This window comes from Schistocerca serialis, chromosome 11 (genome assembly GCF_023864345.2).
Source record: "Schistocerca serialis cubense isolate TAMUIC-IGC-003099 chromosome 11, iqSchSeri2.2, whole genome shotgun sequence".
Classification (NCBI taxonomy): domain Eukaryota; kingdom Metazoa; phylum Arthropoda; class Insecta; order Orthoptera; family Acrididae; genus Schistocerca; species Schistocerca serialis.
Window position 1 is genome coordinate 112,219,415 of NC_064648.1, and position 18,577 is coordinate 112,237,991.

The window sequence follows — 18,577 nt, forward strand, 5'->3', positions numbered from 1 at the left end:
GAAGGGTGTGTGTGTTGGCAGCTGTATAGCGCGGTTCGAGATAACGGACTGTGGCGTGGGTGGGACGCAGGCGGTCCGGCAGTGCCGACACAGACGTAGACGCCCTGCTGCAGCCGTTCCCTCGCCTGCCGCGCGAGCTGGCAACGCCGCCCCGTGACGTCAGCGCTGGGGGGGGGGGGGGGGGGCGGCAGCCGGCTGTCTGTGCGGCCCAGTTGTGACGCAGCAGCCTGGAGGGAAGCAGCGTGCGACGTTGTCCTGCCTACCCAGACAGAGCTTGTGTTATCTTGTGTTTCCACGGGAATACCACAGAAAGGTAAGGCAGGAATTTATGGGAGCGGCGGATGTTCTGCACGCTTTTGTGTGGTTTTTGTCGCGTAACTCACTTACTGCTCTTGTCTAATACTTTGTCTTACTTTAAAAAATTACGACCGCTACGAACAAAGGGGGTGGCTAACAGTGTGTTAAATTACCGTCTTGAGTGTTCAGTGATTTATTGGTCGTTACTTATGGCCTTGCTCCAGTCTATGAAAACTTGAGCGAGAATAACGTGGAACGAATGGAAAATAACGCCACATTCAGCCGGTTAGTGTTTCGATGTGCCAGTGTATATTTCCACGGAATTCACGTACAACAGGCATTTAAAATGAAAACCTCGCGTTCTTGATTATGTTCGTAGGACGCAAGTTTACGAAAACCATCAAACGCAGAACTTTTGGAGTAAGCGAGTTTTAGTGCGACAAGGCGTGTAGCGGCTTGCAGGCGTGGCAGAAATTTATTTTTTAATGTTTCGCGTAATGTGGCCGAATTCAGACATCTAAAATGTTGTCAAGATGTACTCATTCAGAGGTATAATCTTAAATTGCGGTTGTCACGCAGTAAGAGAAGTACCGCAGTTGGAAACATTGCGCGTCGCGAGGTAACGTGACTAAGGGCGCTGAAATACGCGGACGTTATTCAGCCAGTATTTCAGAATGACGGCAGTTACCGACTTCCAAGAAACTGCACGGAAGACTACGAGAACTGGAGAGATTTTTCCGCTACCTCCCGCCCCCCTCCCCCCCCCCCCCCCCCCCCGGCCACGTTGTCGCTGTTCATGGAGTCAACTTAGACATCAGACGTATCGTTGTAGTTTGTCAGTACCTAGCTATTCGCGACGCGGTTTGCACACAGTATCGCCGCACCTCGTAGGGTATCTGCAACAATTACGTCGTCGTACGGCCCACACTTCAGCAGACATGACGTGTCAAAAATTTAGACGCGCGATAAACGGGCTTTTCTTTAAAAAGGAGCGCAAATTAAGCAGACTGTGGTTACCCAGTATTTCAGAATGAGCACTTGCTTTCGAACACACGTTAAGAACAATTTCAAACCGTTTGTAAACTTTATCTCGCTTACATGCTTAACGTCAGATGGGGTCGACAGAAGCGTCCGATCCCACGCGTCGGCTTTGACACGTGACGTAAGGGTGTTGTCGTATGTGACGTCATCACGGCGCGGAGTTTGGTATGAGTGTGGCTGTCTCCAGTTCTGTTTTATCTTATTTTATTTACTTTTCTGATCTGTTCGTTCTATCCTGTGAGATTTAAAAAAAAACAAAAAACACTAATCAGCTACTGAAGCATCTTTATCTTCTATGGGTTGCAGGGGTTCCGACCCCTGGGGAGGTGGGGGGGGGGGATTTATGCATGGCTGTCTTCACTTACACGTTGTAGCTACGCAAGGCGTCCAAATTTGTTTATATTTAGTTTACCCCCCACCCAAAACACCCCATTTCCCGCGCTTGTCCCGTTAGTGTCATTAGGCTTCTTGTGGAAAGTGTGTGTGTTTGTTTTTGTTTCCGCCATATTTGTGACGTCATGGGTCAAAGCAGACGGGTGGGATCGGACGCTTCCGTATTTCCGTCAGATGTTACACACGTAAACTCGTCTGCAAAGTAATGAGACGTCGGAAGCTGTTTCGTGCGTGGGCGTTGCGGATCCTGAAATCCGTTCGCGAATCACAACTCGTGGCGTGACGCCGACACGCTTGTGGCGATGAGACGCAGCACTCGCGTTCATTTCCGTATTTTCACAATTTTCTGGAATTAAGGTTATGGTCAACGAGCAATCCGTAAATTTCCCCAACACCCTCATTACAAACAGGCGACCATTTGCGTAGTAGTTGGCGAATTCTTGAGAATTTATCGTAATGCTTGTGCTTCACGAAATAAACATTTCGTATTTTTTATCGCTCTGTCACGTCTCCTCGTTTGTCATTTGCTGATGAATTTTTTTTTTAGCACTCTACAACGCTGCATCGCTTTGTTGGGCTGTTCTCGTGCTACTATTTGTCTGATGAGAGAGCCCGGTGTGTCGACCAAGCAACGCGTCAGCGACCTGTGAGGCGCGCCGTGTTGTGTGCGGCCTGCGCTTCAGTCGTGTATTATGTGAGGGAGGAATGAATGTCGGTGATTCTGACGCCGTCACTTACCAGCTTCATTTGACGTTCAAATTACACTATTAAAGTGCAGTGTAGATTTCTGTGTGCAGTCACTAATGGCGGCAGAATCTAGATTTAATTTGTGCCATTTGCAGTGCAACAATTGCGAGAATCGAGGTAGATTTGTTGTTCCGTCAGAGGGCTGAATCACGTCAAAATTATAACATTTGTGGGGGGCATTTGCTAATTATGTTCGACAGAAACCTACAGTAAACATTATTTCGTTTAGCCAGATACTGTTACAGAAGAAAGCCCGTTATTGATGGTAAGTCACAGTTTCGGAATTGTCGGTGGGCACTGACGTCGCATTTGCAGACACTTCGGCATGACAAAGTACTGAAGACGACCTGTCTTGAAGAGTTCAAAAATGCCATGTGTCAGTTAAGACTGCACATCGTCGTAAAACGCAAATTTGAATACCAAAACCATGAAATTGACAATTTCCTTGGCAAACAGGTAGATCAACACGACGACTTTCCAGTGTGCTCCCCTTATCCAATGGCAACAAAGAACGCGTGACGTCACGGAAAAGTGACTGTCGTCACACGTGAGGGACAGGATGATTTGATAAAAGTTGCGCGAATTTTATGTATAATAAGTAACCCGGAATCGGTGCTCTAAATGCCCTTCACTTCTGTGACGTGGAACTGTGTGTGGTGGTTTTCGTATTTATACTCGCCTATCACAAAATATACAACGCAATTGATGCACACCGTATTAAACACCTGTTCAAAATGTCTCGTGTGTAGCGAGATTAGTTGTGCTGAATTGTCGGAAACTGACGTTGACGGATGAACAGTAGCTGCAGTCAAAACAGTTTCCTAAAAGGGCCGCCATTTAATTGCGAATGTGTGGAATCCCCGTTTTGAGTCACACATCGACTGCCCATAATAAAGTAGCCACATCACTCGTGACTGACGAGTGTGTACAATGTTTCTGGGTGGTTTCAATTCATTAGGTGTTCTGTCCACCAGTAAAATATGTGATAGCTGCATAAAATTTCACACTGTGGTGTCTCACATGATACTTGGGCTGGCAGTAAACGTGACTCAACGTGGAGACGGTGGCGAGGTGTCGCCCTGACACGTGGCTGAGGGTAGCCTGCGTGCAGCAGTAACCGTGCTCTACCACTGGCTGCTTGCAGTCTCAAGTTGAGCCACTCGCAGAGCTCCATCGTGGGCTGTGACTGCTGTATGGCAGCGAAACTTGGTATGCTAATGCGCCCTTGCGGAACCGATTTACACCGGAAAGAAATGTTCCCATATCTAATGCATTGGGGACGGAATGTGGACAGGAACGGACAAACAAGTGAGAAAGGCAGAATGTCGATATTGTTAACCGCCACTTGCAGAACTTGTTCAGTATGATCACCGGAGACTTCCGCGAGGTGTTTCACAGTGACAGATTCGCACCTGCTAACCAACATTGGAATTGATTTCCTCCGGCGCCAACTGGTTTCGCGTTAACGCATTAGCATGTCTACAGTGTTTCGCTCCCTTACCATACTCACAGACCACAGTGGACTTTGGACAGTAGCTGCATTTTACTTACGAGCACCCGGTACTTGAATGTCTCAGACGGAGAAAAAAAAAAATCGGTTCGCGAAAATTTCGCTGTCACCTTGGTGTTCCATTCAGTAGTTAATCAGTTAAAAAAATCTGCAGTTTTCTCAGACTTCCGTCGTGTGTTTCACTTTTCTCAAAGCATCAAGGCTCTGAAAGTACCCGTATTTCCAGTACAGGCGGCTGCCTAAACTGGAGCAGCTCGCAGCTGCTGATACCGGCCGTCGACATTGACCCGTGGCGTAATGGTGTGCTGCGTGACGTCACACACATTCACGGATACAACAGAACGCGTGGCTGCTATATTATTTTCTGTAAAGTGTTGTGGTGGAAAAGTGATCCGTTGCTTGGCCAGAGTTCTGGTACAAGTTGTCAGGTTACAGTATGGTTGTCACTCAGCGGAACCAAAGAAATGAAATGTTACAGTAACAATTTTTGTGTGGCACGTATTTCACGCATGTTAGCTTTCGAAGAGTGTTCTATGTCCGTTTTGGTGATGCACAGTTGGAATCGGCAGGTTCAGTGCTGGGCACCGCTTGTCCCTAGTGTGGGGGCAGGTTGCACACCTGTGCAACTTTGCGTGTGCGAGAGACGCACGCAGCCTCTGCAGTCTGTGCAGCCGGCCGGCCAGCCGCGCACGCCCCCGACACGTGAGCACGGCACCCCGCGGCAGCCCCCACTCTCCGGACGAGTACAGACCGCGCTCTCCCGTCCGCGGTTTTTTGTCTGTTTTTTGTACTGCGTCTCACGGTTAAGTTCCTGTGTTTCGCGCCCTTTCAAATTTTCGCAAGCCCATTGGCCGAGTGGTCTAAACAGAATCAAAATGGCTCTGAAGATCATCGTGCGTACATACCTGCGACGCGAGTTCTCGGTAACATCCATTATGGCCTCTACTTTGTGTAGTCAGTGATCGAGTGGCCTTCTGCTAATATTTCAAGTTCATTTGAGTCAGCCACAGTGCAATGAAACCCTATTTTAATCGGTAGATTTTCGAAAATAAATATTAAGAGAAACAGGGCTGTAGTAGAATTATAAACATTATGACTTAAATATAGGAGACAACCGCAATTACGACACACACGGTTTAATTACACAAACCCGTGACCAGTTTCAGATTTTCAAACATCCATTGTTAAGTGCTTTTGCAAGCTGATCAGTAATTGCGTTAACCGCCTACGGCCAATCCAGCGATGCGAAATTTCGTCGTTTAGGTAGCAACATACATCGATGGTTCCTGAAGGAATGAGTAGTCGAAACAACCACAACTGCAACATCTCGAGATAAGATGTACCCGCCACAGTTGTCTCACAGTATTAAAACGGCCCATTCAGCTTCGCCTGTCACTGCACAGGATACATTAACCCTCGGCGAATCGCGTTCATGCACCGAAATTTGGTGAGGATTTTCAGTACGGCACACTCTCACATTGCGGAGATAAACTTTTTCAGAAAAGTGTTAATTGCTTTGTCGCTGAATATCAGCGTGGGGGCGAAATGTCCATCCTCAATTGATGCCTCCAATGTGGCGCAAATCTGAAGGCGCCGGCCGTAACAGCCCGCTTTTAATTGTTGTAAGGGATCCAGACGGTACGGTTTGAAGTGTAACCGCCGACGCACTGTCTTCCACACACTTTGCTGCGGTGTTCAGAGTTCGTGGCTTTTGGCTGCTGTTGACTTGTGTGGACTGCGTACAAAAATCTCGTTCAACCCCCCACCCCTACCCCCTTACACGGTTTTTTGCAGCTGCCACATTTGGTCAAATACCTCGCATGTTCCAACACATGAAAAGTCTTGCCTTGTCGGCATTTTGGCAAGACGCTGAATTCGTAATGGCATGCAATCATATTCGTACACGTAATACTTCGGAAAAATTCGAATTCTGGAAACGAGTGAATCGTTGATGGTAGCCCTCTGTTCCGCCTTCTACCTGTCGTCTTTAGTTTCTGCACCAGTACGGAGCTGAGCAGCCCAACTCATGGTCTCGATCCCCTTGCTCATTTTACACAAGGCCAAGAAGTCTTTAAATTCTTAGTCAGTCTGGTTGACAACATTGCATTTAAGAATTATTTCAATAACGTACATAATATCTGTACACATAATGTGCATCCAAGACCACCTCCTAAATGTTAACCATCAAAGTACTTCTGTGCCCATACAATTAACCACTGCAGCGCCTAATATTTAATTCACAGAATCTGGTACTTTCTGAACACGCTTGGTTACACTTCACGTGCTGACTTCAATCCCAGTACATACACTGTGTACCTTAGTGTCGGGAATCTTTCCGTAAGCAACGAAAGATAATGTACGTAAATGATGAGTATGTGTCTACTTCTATTGCACCCATATTACTCCTCTGTGGTACACAAGTTAATTATGTACGTACATGTAACCGATGCAATTCCGCGTGTAACTGACGTATACAAAGACGCAGGTATCGTTAATACGTGAGTGTAAGTGTTTGAATTCTAAAATTGGATGTAGAAGTTCGTTATGTGGAGAGCCAAGTACGGAAAACCACTGCATCAATGGCTTTATTCGTCTTTCAAAATAATGCTGAGAAATTTATACACAAGTGCTTTCTAACGCGTAAATACCTAGTGTATGGTGAGCTGTCAGTGTTGCTGTTCATTAACTTGTAATTCACGCCCTACCTACCCTTAGTTCACTTACAGTATCACTGAACCGTCGTTCCTTTCCGTACGTAAAATTCCGATTACAAGTTACGAAATGCCACAGTAGGTGAAGTAACGTCCTCTATAAAGCACTGCAGGACTTTGGCTTGTCTCTGAGTTGCACAGCTGATACAATGAATTTTCGTTACCACTCACGAATAATTCCGTCTCTCGTTTATTTACGATTAAAATGCTTAATACTTGGGCAAATCTGCTGATAGCAAATATCGCTCTCCTTACTGTTTATCTAAATATGCCCCCGACCTTCATGCCTTCTTTCTTCTGTCGTGTAAATTTTGCCAACTCCAAGGAAACAGGACGGCCGGCAAGTCAGGGATTTCAGTCCCCTTATCTGTCAGTTTCAAACAGCTGTTTGTCTTTCTTTTTCTCTTACAGAAATTAGTATTGCGTATTTCTTTATACTTACCGCGTGTACAAATTATTTCCTCTTTTTTACTTATTTACATAAAAATATGCGAATAATCGTTACCACCTAGATGGACGTAAAACATGAAAATTATATCTGTGGACGGTTAGTCTCTATATTGGGTAAAAGAGAATTAGTACCATCTTTGTAGCCTCTTTCATGTGGGTGCTTTAAAAATATATTCATTACGTGATGAACGGTGCAGTTTTTTATAAACTCACGCAAAGATTTATTAACGTGACTTTTCTCGACCGAAATATTTCAGACAGGACTAAAGAAAACAACGATGGCGTCAACTCTTGACAGTTTTTGTGTGGTGATCCACAGTGAGGACCATACTGTAGTTAGTTTCTTACTGTGCTTAGTTTGAAGCGTCAGAAATTAAACTTGGTATTTGAACCTAAAGTCAGTGCAGCTTGCGGGGATGACGTCATACAGCGATATTCTGCGCGGTTATATTGTAAGAATTCGTACCTGTAACTACGAGATTTAGAGGGATTTTTTCCTTGCTCTTGGTTCAATACAAAGCCACAAAATGTGGCACCAGTGCTCCGGTAGTATAAAACCGAATACGGCGACCGGTCAGTATCTTCTGCATCAACGAATCAGAGCGCAGACAACAGCCACTTACTGGGAACTGTTGAAAGTGACCAGCCCTAATATATAAGGGTTACTGCAAAAAACAGCCGCCACAGAATAAGTTCTGGCCATCGTACTCGGCGCAGCACAAGGGAACAGACAGGAAAAATTTAGGTTCCTCTTCCGCCCACGAATGGCGCGTGGGTGGGGTGACCCTCCGTAAGGCGTCTTTATTGGCCGCAGTTTCTCGATTGTTCTCGTCGTCGTCATTTCGCTGCAAGCCTGGAAGCTTCGAGGAGACGCGCTGGCACGGCAGAACAGCGGTTTGTGGGCAGGAAGCGGGCGTCCGCGCAGTGCAGATAACTGCGGGTCGCCAGTCCAGGGTTAGTGGGTGACGTCACGCGGCGAGGCTGGTGGAGACCGGCTGCTGCGAGCACACTGGTGTGGGTGGGGGGCGACGGCGGCAGCAGCAACACTGACGTCACGGCGCAGCGAAGAACGGCTTCGGTGAACAAAGTACCCACCACCACATTCCGCAAAGTCGTCTCAGGTTTGAATCTGTAGGTGGTTACTTAGTTTTACTGCATGCCCCATCACGATATTATATTTGTGGTGCTTTAGCTTTAGATTTGATTGATACACGAGAAGTGTGTTAGAAAAGAGCACCATAACGTATTACGGTTATGCACATGAGGATATACAGGTACATTCATGACGGTGCATTTTGTATGCTTCATATCGTTTGAAAGCGATGTTTCACGCTGAGCCGGAAAACATTGGCGCGTAAAAAATGTGTACGCCACAGGAAGTTTTCAGGCAGAAGAACGTTTCCTTCAGCTTGGCCGATCTGCTCGGCGGTGGAGATGACCTGAAGTTACGGGGGCGGCGCAAACACCCAGACCCCGAGAGAAGGAAATTAGTGACTCGGCCGGGAATCGAATCTGGGACGCTAACCACGGACTGGCGACACTGCTGCACGGACCGTGAACATGAGTCGGTCTGGGATACGCTGTGTGGGCCTCACCACCTCCTTCCCTGTTAGAAGTAGTCAGTGTTTCGAAATTCTTCCGTTCATTACCGCCTTAACAACGTCGCGTTTTGTCTCTTGGGGGGGGGGGGGGGGGATGTGAAGATGTTCTACAAAACAAAAATCTACTCGCATTTTGACCTAGAACATGCGAATTTCTTCTCAGATGGGTCTCTGGTAAGAGCCGTGCTGTCCGTTCAACGGAAACAACGATTGTGTTTTGCGGCATGGAATATCCGCTAGCAAAATTCGGGGTCACGTTATTCTGTTTACACTTGTTAATAAATGAAATGGCCATGCTAGTACTCCGAATTATGTAGGAAAATTATATTACAAATCGCCTACTTTCAAACAGAAATTCATAGCTCAGATCCTCAATAACAGAATTGCGGAATTGTATACAAAGAAAGGTTGGTTAAACAAGAAAGCTTATTAGGTGTATCTTGAAATATCGATGCACTATTCGAAGTCTTAAAATTATCGAATAGATGATTTTTGGGCACTGGCCAATGATTCCATTGGTAAACAGAAAGAAGAAATCGCTGCAAGGCAGGCGAAAAAACTGTCAAATTTGTCTAAGGGTGTTACCAGAGAACCAACAAGGATGTTCCAATAATACAGGTTTCACACCCACGTTCTGTGAACGTGGTTTCAACAGCTAAGGCCCAGTTACTGTCCAAAGCGCTGAAATTCAATATCGCACCTGCGATTAAAGAACCACACGTGGTAGACAATTTCATAGCAGGCCTTAAATTAGGTTTGGAGTGTATCAAAACGCCAAAGAATGTTCAAACGCGGTTAGGCTAAGAATTCTGTGAAATCTTAGAAAATGAATTGTCTGTCGCTCAATCAAAGCATTACGTTATAGACAGGTGAAAAGTATTAATCGTAAACTGGAGAATAATGGCGCCCATACTAACGAGTCAATTCAAAGTTCACAAAAACTTCCATCCGATACGTCCTATCGTAGACAGTACAAATAGTACGTACCATAAGCTGGCTATCTGTTTACATTACAAAATTAAGGACAACTTCGTTTTCGGGAAAAATTACTCCTTCAAAAACTGTGAAATTGGTAAATAAACTTAATAATGCCCCTCCCCCCATGAACCATGGACCTTGCCGTTGGTGGGGAGGCTTGCGTGCCTCAGCGATACAGATAGCCGTAGCTGCAACCACAACGGAGGGGTATCTGTTGAGAGGCCACACAAACGTGTGCTTCCTGAAGAGGGGCAGCAGCCTTTTCAGTAGTTGCAAGGGCAACAGTCTGGATGATTGACTGATCTGGCCTTGTAACAATAACCAAAACGGCCTTGCTGTGCTGGTACTGCGAACGGCTGAAAGCAAGGGGAAACTACGGCCGTAATTTTTCCCGAGGGCATGCAGCTTTACTGTATGATTAAATGATGATGGCGTCCTCTTGGGTAAAATATTCCGGAAGTAAAATAGTCCTCCATTCGGATCTCCGGGCGGGGACTACTCAAGAGGATGTCGTTATCAGGAGAAAGAAAACTGGCGTTCTACGAATCGGAGCGTGGAATGTCAGATCCCTTAATCGGGCAGGTAGGTTAGAAAATTTAAAAAGAGAAATGGATAGATTAAAGTTAGATGTAGTGGGAATTAGTGAAGTTCGGTGGCAGGAGGAACAAGACTTCTGGTCAGGCGAATACAGGGATATAAATACAAAATCAAATAGGGGTAATGCAGGAGTAGGTTTAATAATGAATAGGAAAATAGGAATGCGGGTAAGCTACTACAAACAGCATAGTGAACGCATAATTGTGGCCAAGATCGATACGAAGCCCACACCTACTACAGTAGTAAAAGTTTATATGCCAACTAGCTCTGCAGATGACAAAGAAATTGAAGAAATGTATGATGAAATAAAAGAAATTATTCAGATAATGAAGGGAGACGAAAATTTAATAGTCATGGGTGACTGGAATTCGAGTGTAGGAAAAGGGAGAGAAGGAAACGTAGTAGGTGAATATAGATTGGGGCTAAGAAATGAAAGAGGAAGCCGCCTGGTTGAATTTTGCACAGAGCACAACTTAATCATAGCCAACACTTGGTTTAAGAATCATGATAGAAGGTTGTATACATGGAAGAACCCTGGAGATACTAAAAGGTATCAGATAGATTATATAATGGTAAGACAGAGATTTAGGAACCAGGTTTTAAATTGTAAGACATTTCCAGGGGCAGATGTGGACTCTGACCACAATCTATTGGTTATGAGCTGTAGATTAAAACTCAAGAAACTGCAAAAAGGTGGGAATTTAAGGAGATGGGACCTGGATAAACTGAAAGAACCAGAGGTTGTACAGAGTTTGAGGGAGAGCATAAGGGAACAATTGACAGGAATGGGGGAAAGAAATACAGTAGAAGAAGAATGGGTAGCTTTGAGGGATGAAGTAGTGAAGGCAGCAGAGGATCAAGTAGGTAAAAAGACGAGGGCTAGTAGAAACCCTTGGGTAACAGATGAAATATTGAATTTAATTGATGAAAGGAGAAAATATAAAAATGCAGTAAATGAAGCAGGCAAAAAGGAATACAAACGTCTCAAAAATAAGATCGACAGGAAGTGCAAAATGGCTAAGCAGGGATGGCTAGAGGACAAACGTAAGGATGTAGAGGCCTGTCTCACTAGGGGTAAGATAGATACTGCCTACAGGAAAATTAAAGAGACCTTTAGAGATAAGAGAACCACTTGTATGAACAGCAAGAGCTCAGATGGAAACCCAGCTCTAAGCAAAGAAGGGAAAGCAGGAAGGTGGAAGGAGTATATAGAGGGTCTATACAAGGGTGATGTACTGGAGGACAATATTATGGAAATGGAAGAGGATGTAGATCAAGATGAAATGGGAGATATGATACTGCGTGAAGAGTTTGACAGAGCACTGAAAGACCTGAGTCGAGACAAGGCCCCGGGAGTAGACAACATTCCATTAGAACTACTGACGGCCTTGGGAGAGCCAGTCCTGACTAAATTCTCCCATCTGGTGAGCAAGATGTGTGAAACAGGCGAAATACCCTCAGACTTCAAGAATAATATAATAATTCCAATCCCAAAGAAAGCAGGTGCTGACAGATGTGAAAATTACCGAACAATCAGTTTAATAAGCCACAGCTGCAAAATACTAACACGAATTCTTTACAGACGAATGGAAAAACTAGTAGAAGCCGACCTCGGGGAAGATCAGTGTGGATTCCGTAGAAATACTGGAACACGTGAGGCAATACTGACCTTACGAATTATCTTAGAAGAAAGATTAAGGAAAGGCAAACCTACGTTCCTAGCATTTGTAGACTTAGAGAAAGCTTTTGACAATGTTGACTGGAATACTCTCTTTCAAATTCTAAAGGTGGCAGGGGTAAAATACAGGGAGCGAAAGGCTATTTACAATTTGTACAGAAACCAGGTGGCAGTTATAAGAGTTGAGGGACATGAAAGGGAAGCAGTGGTTGGGAAGGGAGTAAGACAGGGTTGTAGCCTATCTCCAACGTAATTCGATCTGTATATTGAGCAAGCAGTAAAGGAAACAAAAGAAAAATTCGGAGTAGGTATTATAATCCATGGAGAAGAAATAAAAACTTTGAGGTTCGCCGATGACATTGTAATTCTGTCAGAGACAGCAAAGGACTTGGAAGAGCAGTTGAATGGAATGGACAGTGTCTTGAAAGGAGGATATAAGATGAACATCAACAAAAGCAAAACGAGGATAATGGAATGTAGTCGAATTAAGTCGGGTGATGTTGAGGGTATTAGATTAGGAAATGAGACACTTAAAGCAGTAAAGGAGTTTTGCTATTTGGGGAGCAAAATAACTGATGATGGTCGAAGTAGAGAGTATATAAAATGTAGACTGGCAATGGCAAGGAAAGCGTTTCTGAAGAAGAGGAATTTGTTAACATCGAGTATAGATTTAAGTGTCAGGAAGTCATTTCTGAAAGTATTTGTATGGAGTGTAGCCATGTATGGAAGTGAAACATGGATGGTAAATAGTTTGGACAAGAAGAGAATAGAAGCTTTCGAAATGTGGTGCTACAGAAGAATGCTGAAGATTAGATGGGTAGATCACATAACTAATGAGGAAGTATTGAATAGGATTGGGGAGAAGAGAAGTTTGTGGCACAACTTGACCAGAAGGGATCGGTTGGTAGGACATGGTCTGAGGCATCAAGGGATCACCAATTTAGTATTGGAAGGCAGCGCGGAGGGTAAAAATCGTAGGGGGAGACCAAGAGATGAATACAGTAAGCAGATTCGGAAGGATGTAGGTTCCAGTAGGTACTGGGAGATGAAGAAGCTTGCACAGGTCATAGTAGCATGGAGAGCTGCATCAAACCAGTCTCAGGACTGAAGACCACAACAACAACAACAACAACAACAACAATGTAATCTGCCATGCCACATCAAAGCTGGCTCCCTTTCATTTTTCCAGCCTCTCTACAAACGTACTTGTAGATCGGACTTTAAATATTCCGGAACGGAACTTACGCTTCCATAAGAAATTCCCAGATATTGAAATTGATGAGCTCATGAATCTCCTGCGCATTGTTTTGAAATAATCATCATTGTTTTAATGACAAAATTTACTCACAACCGTACGGGTTAGCAATGGGTAATCCTCTAGCAGGGATTCTTTCCGATATATTTATGAATGTGATAGAATCTCAATTTTTTTTAGTAATTTAGGGATCGCGGAGAAAATAAAGTTTATGCAAGATACGTGGATGATATTCTCATGCTAATCGACTCGTCCCAAGAAGACATTGATCAGATACTGGTAGTGTTTAACGATCTCCACGAGAAAATTATTTTTACTCTTGAAAACAAGTCACCCAGTAGGACGTTAAACTACTTATATCTTACGTTATCTATGGTAGATGATCAGATTGAATATGACATCTTCATCTCCACGAAGCATAAATTTTCTGAGAATGTCATACCTGCCGATTCTGCACACCCGCTGGCGCATAAAATGGCACTTTTTCACTCTAGTATACATAGAGCGGTATCCATTTCCCTATCCGCAGAAGCCTTGGAACACGAACTGGCAACCCTGGAAACAACAGCGCGAAATAACGGTTACGAGCTTGAAATTAAGAGACGGCTCTGAGACAGGAAAGTAAATAATTATAAAAGTAAAAGTTCCATGTTAGGTTATCGTGCTGGAAGTTAGTGCATTCATAGGTAAAGTTTCATTTTAAATAGGGCGTCTTCTAAAGAACCAGGGGTTCGAGACAATTTTGCCTACTAATAGTAGGATGCAGAAGAACCTGATCCACACTTTAAAAAAGCCTAAATTGTCGTTATCTGGAGTTTACAAGACTCCATGTGGCAATTGTCCGAAATTTTACATCGGCCAAACAGGAAGAGCCTTACTAACGAGATACAAGGAGCCTATCCCTACTAATGTTGCAAATGGCACGCGTGGTTCGACATTCGCTGAACACTTGGTGCAAACGGCTCACACACTCAACCCTCTGAATAATACTCAGCTCTTGCATTGCGAAGTGCTCATACTACATGACAAAAAATAACCTTGTTAACAACCATCTGCAACTGCGAAGCAAAAACTGGTTTGAAGCAAGGTGTTCAACCGTTATTCCATCCGCCATAATCGTAGGGAGTAATAAACATGTTTTAGCACTCCCGCTTTGCCGAATAGCTGGGATCATCCGGTATTTCAAACCCGTAGTTATCCACCATGCGGTCAAGTTCGACGTTTAGCTCAAATATGCTAGGTTGGCTTAAAATAGTAAACGCATTGGTCCCTTCACTTTTGACGTCCAACAAATTATTACAAATGTTATTAAGACAGTCGCTATATCTGTGCTCCTTACAGGACAACGTGTACGTCAATTTCGTTAGCCGCACGCGGTTGTTCGTAAAATTTTAAGTTTAGGAGTACACGTTGGTACGAGTGTCAACACACACTGTCGCGCATGCGCTCTCGTGGCTGTGGACAGTACCAGCACAACGTCCGTTGCTGCCGTACAGCGGTCGCGGGTAAGTTATTACAACGTCGCGACGTATTTCTGTATTATAGTTTTTAGTTTCTGACGTTGCCCATTATGGACAAATCGTAGTTCCTTTTATTCTGAAGTAGGTTGGGTTATCCCAACTGAAACCTAGGTAAACATTGCAACTGGGGCTGTTGTTAATTACAAATTAATATTTATATAGTTGCTGACAGGGCCGCGAAATGTTGAAAATGTTGCAATAACCTCATCTGCTCTTCATTACTGCTCATACATAAGCAGCTTATTTTCTGGAGTTGGGCTTTAAGAGCGTCGTTGGTGGCTGCTCCACACGCCGTGCAGGGCGGCGTGAGGCGCACACAGGTTGTCCCTACAGCTGAAAGCAGCGTCGTGCCGTATTCGCGGTGCGCACTAAACGCTGCCGACACAGACTGCCGCATATCGGCGGCCATATATTTCTGCACGACATGCAGCCCGTCTTGTTCTCTGGAGTGCGTTAGCTTTTTTCACAAAAACATAACTGGTTTTGGTAGTTATATGCGGACATCAGTTTGAAGAGGTACGGACACAGACAAATTTCGAGATTACCGCTATCGGCTGTGTTTTACGTATAAGGACGACGTCGTTTTGAGATCTCGTGATACCAGAAGACAGGAATGTGCTGCAGGAAGGTCTCGTGCCGACGTCACTCGCTATTGCAGTTCGCTGCTGAGCTCGGAATAGAAATGAAAGAAAACTACAGGTTCCCTTAGAAACGTCCTTCCGTTCAAGAAATATAACTACGTCTTTGCAAAACAAAACGGAAGCTAAACCTACCGCTGATGAAGAAGAGAGCATACTTTTAAAGTGGGCCAAGCCATAGATCCAGTCTCGTATTTACGCCGTGACAACAGTATTGTGGGAAATTGTAACCCAGTAGTCTCCGTCAATGCACGATAATTCGAATTGCATATTCCAGTGTACTCAACGAGATTCTAAATCGAAATACAGTGATACGTAGTTCTGAAATGAATTCAACCCCATGTTTGCAGTGTACGTGTTAATCCCATCTCCGGATCACACTTCAGTGCCCTTGAGAGATGCAGACACTCTCTTCTCACGATTACAGCTGTGGTAAACATTACCGAATGGTTTCGCGTTTTACGAACCCGGATTGACGTGAGCTGTGGAAGTTTGTGCGGCATTCGGGTTACAGTTCCGCTCCGGCACAAATTTTCGTGTTTCGCAAACAGCGGCGGCCAGTCCGGATTCGCGAAATTCGAATTCAGTACCCGATAAATGTAAAACTGTTTCCCATCCACACGAACCTACCGTTATATATAGGGATATGTTTGACACGCCCTAACAACTTGTGTATCGGAAAACAATGAGAATAAATGGCGCTTTCGTAAGTTTTTCATTACTGTGTCAGATGTTACGCTTGCACATGTTCTGTATAAAGGAGATAACTTCAAATGAATCGTTGCCACTGCCGGGTTGCTTATACTATTGTAAAACTTGCTGACACTTTAGTTTAGTGAAGCACGATGGATGAAGCTTGCGTATCTAGTAGACATGTTGAAATTTGTCGTAAGGCGTGGGCGGATACCTCAGCTGGCAAGAGGAAGCTTCCACGTTAGCAACCTCATGTGGGGCGTAAACGTCTCAACAGCCAGAATACGCGGGTGTGGTTGACGCTTTGCTGATAGGCGCGGAGGCAAATACTCTGCCTGCGAGGCTGAAACACTGAGGAGACACACAGCCACTGCGAGAGAGAGAGAGAGAGAGAGAGAGAGAGAGAGAGAGAGAGCGGTCTGCCACCGGGGAGCGGCCGCCCGCCGCAGCCAGCCCAGGCCCCACAGAGGCCGGGACTTCCCCGGGCAGCTGGCGCAGTGCGGCCACACCCGCGGAAAAAAAGTATCTGTTGCTGTGGGAGAGAGGAGTGTGCGGCAGCGAGGCTGACGCGGCGACGTAAAGTGGCCGGAAGTAGCTGTTATTTTTATTTTTGGATCGCTCTCCAGCTCAGGACTCATTTTGTACTGCTAGATGAAGAATGTCGTATCAGAATCAGTTCATCGACGAAGCATGTTCGTCATAAGCGATAGTGAAATTTAGATATAGCTCTGTCATTGCTTAAAAGAGCTATTTTTGTTTCAATTAAATCTTAAGGTAGCTTTAGTAGCTTGCTAACTGTTGACTTTGCTTTAAAGTGACTTCACATTTTTTCAGTAATTACAAAAATGGTTCAAATGGCTCTGAGCGCTATGTGACTTACCTTCTGAGGTCCCCTAGAACTTAGAACTACTTAAACCTAACTAACCTAAGGACATCACACACATCCATGCCCGGGGCAGGATTCGAACTTGCGCGGTTCCAGACTGTAGCGCCTAGAACCCTTCGGCCACTCCGGCTGGCTTCAGTAATTACAGTTTTTAGGTAATTACAGTAATTACGTAACCCAAAACCCCAAGGACGGTAGCCATTATGCTGCACATTACTTTCTATCCATCTGGTCATTTTACACTTTGCCCTTAATTCCTTCACGTCCATTATATCGAAAATAAACGATGCACATTCATTGTCTCAAGATACTAACACCTGCTTAGCTACTCTTTCCATCGTAAATATTTTCCTAGACTCGGTGAAGGATGTATTGGCTTCAGTAACCATCGCCCCTACGTTGAAATCGTGATCATGAATCCCTGTGTCTATAGTCTAATCAATTCCCATTCTGTGTGGGTTCTCGAATTAGCGGTTCGAAACAGTTGTCGGAAAATGCGCAGTGGCGTTCTCTCCTGTGTGATTCCAGTTGCTTTTCTATCACATGGTCGCATCTTTCGATATCCGCCATTCTGATATTCCTCCGATGGTTAAAGCGGAACTAGGACTAACACCGTCAGTGAAACAGTTTTCGGAGAAGACGTTGGGGCCTCTCTCTGTAATCGCCGTTTTTATGCCTTTGTGCTAGAATGTAATAACTCAGATTCCAAACAAAGTAGGTGCTGACAGGCGTGAATATTACCAAAATAGTATCAGTTTAATAAGTCATGGTGGCAAAATACTGATACGTAATATCTACAGAAGCTTGGAAAAACTGGACGTCGTTGACCTCGGAAAAGATGAGTTTGTGCTGCAGAAAATTGTAGGGACGTGACAGTAGTGACCCTATGACTCCTCTTAGAAGATAAAATTAAACAAAGACAAACCTGTCTTTATAACGTTTTTAGACTTAAGAACACTTTGGCAATGACTGGAATATTCTTTGTGAAGGCAATTTCCCTATATCGCGCCCACGGGAATGAAATATTTAGAACGTGCCTCATGTCTCTTAAACTGCTACAGACATGGAAACTAAGTATTGGCGAATGATGGCACACAAGGAGGAGATTACTTTACCTTTACCGGTTTGTAAACACATCGAACTTTCTTATCTGTGGCGATTTATCTGAAGTTGTGCTTTCTATTTTAGTTTATAGATTCCAACGACTGTAAATCTGTAAGAGTTATCGCAGCTAGCGAAACAAGACTTTCCTAGTATGAAAATAAACAGGAAATTTCTTCTCTTATGCTAAAAAAAGTGCGCGTCGTTTACGATGGCGGCCGAGTTTAGGTTCGATCTGCGCATCTGACGTCATAAAACAGCCAGCCAATGAACAGAGAACGACGTTGCCAGAGCTAGACTGCAGTTCAGAGCACGGACGAGTATCTTCAGTTTTAGAAACGTTCAGTCATAAATAAAGTAATTGAACAGAAGCAATGTCTTGATAGCAGACTGTGTTTTATAGAAAGTTTGCAAAAAGCATTCTTTATACCAATTGCTTCATATTCTATTAATTAAACCAAGCAGTAAGCCTCCTAATTCA

General features: G+C 44.4%; 1 protein-coding gene across 1 annotated transcript in view; it reads left to right on the forward strand.

Moving 5' to 3' along the window:
* The first annotated feature begins 205 nt into the window (after positions 1 to 205).
* The window catches only part of LOC126427116 (ankyrin-3-like), a 58,230-nt gene continuing 39,858 nt past the window's right edge, over positions 206 to 18,577 (forward strand). The window contains exon 1 of the mRNA XM_050089340.1: positions 206 to 313. The gene's annotated coding sequence lies outside the window, so the exon portion shown is untranslated. The remainder of the gene's footprint in view (positions 314 to 18,577) is intronic.